The sequence below is a fragment of the Rhagoletis pomonella genome, unplaced genomic scaffold (assembly GCF_013731165.1).
Source record: "Rhagoletis pomonella isolate Grant_MI unplaced genomic scaffold, Rhpom_1.0 Rhpom_scaffold_00006, whole genome shotgun sequence".
Lineage (NCBI taxonomy): Eukaryota > Metazoa > Arthropoda > Insecta > Diptera > Tephritidae > Rhagoletis > Rhagoletis pomonella.
This window is the reverse complement of record NW_023458560.1, coordinates 69,311,880-69,319,164: the sequence shown is the minus strand read 5'-3', so window position 1 is coordinate 69,319,164 and position 7,285 is coordinate 69,311,880. Positions and strand designations below refer to the sequence as shown.

General features: G+C 32.5%; 1 non-coding gene across 1 annotated transcript; it reads right to left on the bottom strand.

Moving 5' to 3' along the window:
* Nucleotides 1-4,906: 4,906 nt before the first annotated feature.
* On the bottom strand, nucleotides 4,907-4,979 carry Trnav-aac. The gene has a single exon. It is a non-coding gene; the product is annotated as a tRNA-Val (tRNA).
* Between the last annotated feature and the right edge of the window lie 2,306 nt (nucleotides 4,980-7,285).

The following is a 7,285-nucleotide window of genomic DNA, read 5'->3' as shown; positions in this document are numbered from 1 at the left end:
AAAAAATTTCATTTTAGTATAATAAAGTGCAAGATTGAAGTTGCTAAAAATTGCGTTGAGCTTTGACAATTTTTCTTCCTTGACAGTGTAAAGTAGTTCCTTCCATATTAAGATATTATTCGATCATATTTTAAGAGATTTCTGCAACCTTGTGGAGTGCTGCCAGCTTTTCTTTTTATCACATCACGAAGTAGCGAACAAATGTGGCACGTTCCAGAAACAGCTAATCGGGATTTGCCGATTTTGACAATTCTCAAGTAAAAGTAAACAACGCCTCAGAAACCTTAGATGCACTTAAATTTGCTAATACCTTCACAAAAATTTTTGCTCTTAAAATTTATTTTTGTCAAGCAAAAATAAAACTACTTAAAAACGCGAATGTGTGGCAGACCTTGAGTGGTAGATGTGGTAGATGCCCAAAAAAGTAGCAGATCTACCACAATGTGGTAGAAGTCCGATCACTGATGTAGGCTAGTTAAGCAGCAAAAAAACAAACACGAATGCGGTTTTGCATTATGAAGAACGAACGTTACAGCAGACAACTTTTTACTGCTTCTTCTGTAATTGCTTCTTATGTGTAAAAATAAACATTTCGGGCCTAGATCAAGGCAATTTCAGGATTGTTTCTGGACTAGTTCACGCTAGATTTAGGACCATTTGGAGAATATTTCGGGGCCGTTTCAGGACTATATCAGATCCATATTGGGACTAGTTCACTACTATTTGAGGACTATTTTGGAGCTAGCTCTGGAGTAGTTTGAGTCTAGTACAGGGCACTTTTAGTCATAATTTGGCCAAGTTCGGCAAAATTTCGGGACTAAGGACCATTTCGGGATCAATTCACGACTTGTTCGAGTTCATTTCGGGACAAGTTCACGGCTTTTTCGATAGGTTCGGGGCCTGTTCAGGACCAATTCGAGAATTTAGGAGAATTTCAGAACCATTTCGGAGCTATTTCGGGACTAGTTAACGAAAATTTCAGCACCATTATGGGACTTTTTCTGGAGCAGCAAAATTGTCAAAAATTGTACGATTTTGTAGCCGCTTGAAACTTGTACTTATTTTGACCAAAAATATAAAGATTCAGATTTAAAAATTGAAATTTTGGTGAAAATTTTGTTGAATTTTCCTAAATTTTGTATAAAGTTTCAAGTCTGTATTTTATTCAAAACAATAAACCTGAAATGAAGTAATTGTTAAACATTATACAATAAACCTTAACTTACATTTTGTATAAACTAATTTTACATCACATTAAAATTTACAATCTCATCTCAAAAAATTTATCGGGAAAAACATTATGGGCTGGTTTCTCCAACTCAACTTAACTTAGTTAAGCCAATTTTCTTGACTTAGTAAAGAATAAGCTGTGTAAAACGTAGGCTAACTTTTGACTTAAGTTCAAAAAGTGGCTAAACTAAGTTAAGTTGAGTTGGAGAAACTAGCCCTATGAATATTAAAAAAAAAAAAAAAAAAATGTGGTCACTTGCTAGAGCCATTTTTTATGGATTGTTACTTCCGGCCTGGGATTAAGATGAGAGTTAAACAACTGTTTGACGTCTTTATCCTTTTTCCTCCTTATAGTACTCCAAAAGATATATATCTTGTTAAATTCTAGAAAATTTCATTTGACTACTTTTCTAAAAAAGGTATTATCTGCCTAATTTTAAATTCACCAAAGAAGGCGTTGCCCTAATAATAAGCTAATCGGTTTGTTGACGGTGATCTCTTTATGACCGATTATTTGAACTCAAACGAGTCTTTCATCACCAAAATTCAATCAAAAAAGGATATGTCTGATTAAGGATCCTGTAATAAGACCAAAGTGCAGAAAACATTCTAAATTAACCTCTTCATTCAAGTCCAATTAAGGCTTTCGTACATTGCCAATTTGAAGACGTCGATTGACTGTTTTTAGATTAATAACTTTCTCTAACTCCCACCAACAAAAGTGTGAAAGCTGGGTAAGGAACTTAAGGCTGTACTCTTTTAGATATATTTTCTATCAAAAGAACGTTGCATGAAAGTATTACCTGCAGATCTCCAAAGTTCTTCCGACCGCACTAGGATCATCCCAAAACGTTAGTGAATTTGAGTAAAAAGTGCTAAGTCGAAAAAGTTGTGTGATATGCGTTTGCTGTTGGCAATTTCCTAACCACTGAAGGAGCCAAATGCTCATAATAGAAAGTTTTTTGTGTTGCATAAATAGCCAATTGTTTGCAGAATTTCTAAACATACATAAATATGCACATAAATTTAGATACGAATGTACATTAGGGGGGCTCAAAAATGCATGTGAGAAAGTAAAGTCGAGAGTTTTATGGATTGTTTTATATCGAAAAAAATGTACCCCTATTTTGTTATTTTGAAATCAAAAAATATTCAGAGATCGCTCAAAGCGCTGAAATTTTTCATATTTTATAGGAAGAAAACTTTTACCAGAAAATCAATATTTTTCGACCGAAAAACTCTGATTCTCTTCAGGAGGTTCCCAAAAATGATATCCAATTATCTTTTAACCATTTGTTTTACTTATTTTGGATCGCCCTAATGTACATACATATATATGTGTAAACTATTACGGACTTTTTTTGTAAATCAGTTTGAAATTTTTTGAGGAATACTCCATGCAACAGAATACATTAATGTTTGTACATACATAAATATCAGCCGCCTATGTTGAAAGTGACATAAGTAGTTTCCACCATAAACTAATAAAAAAACTTTGGCATTTTATCAGCGAAAAAAACGATTTTTCCCTTATTTTCAAGAGGCCGCTCTGAGCAGCCCTGTAGTCCGAGGAGAAAGGGAGGCAGGTCATTGAATTCTTTGGTATTTGCTTTCTCAAGTCGAAAAATGTAACTTAACTTATTTTTTTTTGTACCAGCCTCAAATTCCAATTTCATTAAGAATTTCTAGATTTTTTTTTTATGCAATGCGATACGCATTAAATGGAAAAAAAATCGAATATCGTTTCTCGAATTGTTTGGATCGATTCACGGATCGAAGCGAAACTAAAAAATTTACAAAACATCGAATCGGAAAGGCTCGATTATTCGATCGATCTTCGATTTAATCGATTTAAAAAGGCATCTATGTAATAACTAGATGCGCTGAGATACAGGTACATAGATGATCATTGAAGTCAAACGACATGAAATGACTTATGTCACTTTCAAGATAAACGGCTCACATTTGCCTTTATAAACGAATGAATATAGAAAGAAGGGTAATCTAACTAAAAACGTACATAAAAGAGCAACGTCAAACCGTACATATGTAAATACTGCGCATCATTTGCTGTTCGGTCGCACCACATACATATACATATGTATGAATTTATGGATTATTTAGCATCGAGATTTTGATCTGATTGACAATTGATAGTTGAAGTGGTATGGCTTTCAGCGTCAATCAACTCGTACCCTCAATCAGACAATCAGTTAATGTGCTGTTGAATACATTTGTCCGCAACATGACAATTGAAGTGTTTAAACGTATGTGTATTAAATTGAATTTATGTACATATATGTATGTATGTAGGCTAGGGATGTTAATTTTTTCGCTTTATACGATCCCGCGATTTTCGGGATTGTGATAACGACACAATCCCGGGGTTAGTCCCGGGATTTAGACATTCAATACATTTCAACAACTTAAATCGAAAAAATTGCTTCTATATGGTTTGAGAAGCTCTCCTACCATAAAATGAATGGGCTTGGAACCTACTTTTTTTATTTAAAGTGGCGTTTTTCTTTTTTCTCACTGCCATCAGGATTTATTTTAAAGCACTTTGTAATTTCAAAGATATGATTAATTCCAAAAAATAATAATAAATATGGGTACCAAATGCAAGAGGAAATTTCTTTAGAATTTAAGAAAATTAACATTTTTTGGACACACAAGGACGAATAGGTATTTTTTTAAGCTGATAAAGTTAGAAGAACGAAATTTGAGGATGTTATCGAGTTTTTATAAGTCATTAACATATAATTTTTTCAAAAACATATATGGCGAAATTTCAGGGATAAAATTTTAAAAGAACATTTTCAATACTTACCAGTCCTTATACACCAACAAGTTTAATCTGCTTAAATTTCACAGGATTTCCTCTTTAATTTGATACCCATACTTCTTCTCTAAGCACATTTCACTGAATTTTTTAAATCATTTTTTGAATCACTGGCGTCAGAGTGAAAAAACTAAAAACGCAATTTTGCTATGTTTGGCCCATTGTTTCACGAATAAATTGATTTTTTTGTGTAAAATTTACTATCGCGCGGTGTTATATGTATATGTATGTAGCTAGACATTTATAAAAAAAATATTTATTATTAAATAAAAAAAAGAAATATAGCCAATACTGGCAAATTACAAAACTTGGCAAATAATCCCGGGATTTTCGGTCGCGATCCCGGGATTAACATTCCTAATGTATGCACGTATGTGAACCTAAAGGGTATACAGTTCACAGACTAAAGATATGAATGGATATTTTTACATACTTCTCTGTATTTGATATCCAGCTGTTACAAAAGTGAAAAATTCAATTTGTATATTTGCAATTTTTGGCAGCTGATTCTGAATTTACGGAGGAAACAGTGATAGCTGAAACAGGAAAACAATAATTTGTAATGGAACTATAAACAAACTTCTAGATTGAGACTATTTAGCTACTAACGGTATCCAGGGATTTATGATTTTTTTTTTTATTCAGGTAGCTCTGGAATTTTACTTATTCAGGTCGAATTCGCACACAGCCGATACTGAACCATTAGAAATTTCTTAGCTAAATATCAGAATTTTTATGAATTTGGTATCAAATGAAAGTTATGGGTTCAGGCGCTTTATAAAAGTACATATTCGGTATTGCTAAACGATTATATATTTATAAAAAATTAACATCTGTTTCCGCCCGGGATCGAACCGGGGGCCTTCCGCGTGTTAGGCGGATGTGATAACCACTACACCACGGAAACGATTGGGAGGACGGTGGCACAGAAGGCAAAGCTAAAACGAAAGCAAAAGTGCGAGACAATTGAAACTAAAAAAAAAAAAAAAACAAATTAAAAAGACAAATATTTATGTATACAAAAACATTGAAAAGGTGTAAAAATATCTTTTCTATTTTACTAAATAATAGAGCCAGCTATTGAACATAGTATGTAGTTCAAATGATATGGGTTGCAAAGAGTAGATATGAGTGAATTTACCTACATATTTACCTAAATATACCTACCTATGGTTTTGTGTTTTACTGCTCGACACTTTTAATTTCGTTGGGTGTTTCACAGTCAGCACCTCCACTCGCTCGCCCCTTAGCAGCCGGCAAGTAGCTTTAAGCTGATTAAAAATGCGGTCTCTGCTATAAATAAAGTTGTCAAGTGGTCAGGCGGGTGTTTCATGCCGTCGATTGCCTACAGTTAAGTTTGCGTGAGTGTGGCTGTGTTTAGTCACTTTAAATGAATGGCATATCAGCGGCATCGAACGTCTTTTTCTTCTTCTTCTTCTTTATTGGCACTGTAACCGCCTAAGCGATTTGGGCCGTGTCCAAAACAACAACCAAAACTATTCTAATTTAGACTTGTGAGGTATCATTAGAAAGGTATTTGTTCAGCCGTTTTATTTTTTGAATGCTCTTTTTTTAGCAAAAAAATAAAAAGAGTGGGAAAATACCTTTCTACTGATACCTCATAAGTCTAAATCGGAATATTATAATATTTGAATAACTTTCAAGGTTTTCTTAAAACAATCTTTGAAAAAAGTTAAAAAACAGCATCAAAAATCTCATTATTACGGTTCTGTTGAAAATTTTTTTTTTATATATTTTTATGCGCATTTTTTAAGTTTAAACTTCTTTTGTTATCTGAGGGCATTTTTTTTCAAAAAACATCTTTAATAAATTATTTTTATTAATAAAAAACTCCAAGTTTTTGGGGGAATTTTCAAATCGGCTCAGCCAACGTAATTCTTTGTATTTTTCCAAAATATTTTGGTAATCCCGGCGAAAAAACCGCAACTTTTATTGGTGAAGCAGTCTAATGTACATACATAAAAAGTAACTGTTTTTCATGCAATCAAAGAAAGTAAAAATGGAAAACCCATCATTCAGAAAAATCTCACGCATGTTTGATTAAGCGTTAATACATATATAAAAGCTATTCTTACATACATAGTACGTACATATATCTTACACTTTCTTATATGTAGTTCGATTTAAGCACATTTATCCATCTAAGTATAACATATCTATACATATGTATGTACAGTCAGAGTCAAAAGTTGGCGTACAATTTGTTCGATTCACAATGTTTTTCATTCTATAACATAAAGCCGCCCATCGACCAGTTGCAAAACCGCCTAAATCGCCGTTGTGGCAAAAATGAGATTTGGTAACCCAGAACTCCAGGCATCGAGATTTATGCGTAAAATCGATATTTAAAACAACAGATTTGTAAAATAATAGCAAGAGAAAATACCGCCTATCAAGGGAATGCCTTCAAAGCAAAACCTTTTTTCGCTCTCCTATAAAATTTGAGTGCCTTAAGTGCTCTTGCATTTGCATATTCGTTGCATTTGTAAATTCACAACAATAAAATGTATATGGTTGCCATGGCAGCCAGCATAAACTTTGCAAATGCAATTCCAACTGCAAATCCCAGACCATAATATTCGCGAAATTTCAACAAATTTTTCATAAAATTTTCAAACTTTTTAATCAGAATTTTTAGGAACTTTTCGGGTTTGCAGTTCTATAGCCCATTCAATATCAGCATGATAAAGTGCAAGTTTCAAGTGACAAAAAAATTTCCGTTGACATTTATAGTAATTTAATAATTTTATCTGCCAACTGTGTTGCGCTTGTTCTTCCATATAACGCTCAAGAAAAAATTATTTTTGTATAAATGATAAAAAAAAAGTTATCAAAAATCAAAGGAAATTTTATAACCATATTGTTTCTGAAAATTCTAATTAAAAAGTTTGATATGTTAAATTTTCGTGAATTTTTTATAAAGTGTGAAACTTTAATTTATATGGTGTATATTATCAAATGAACTATATTTTAATAAAAAATTAATGATTTTTTTTTTTTTATAAAAAGCGATGTGAATATTATATTAGAACAAAGTGTATGCATACTTTTGACTCTGACTGTATGTATATATAAATATAAATGTGCTTGTGTTTTGCCCACGAATTTTCCAAAGCATTTTTCTACCATCTTGTCTTTGCTGCCTTCATCGACTCCACTACATAAATAAATATGTATGTATGTATCATTACT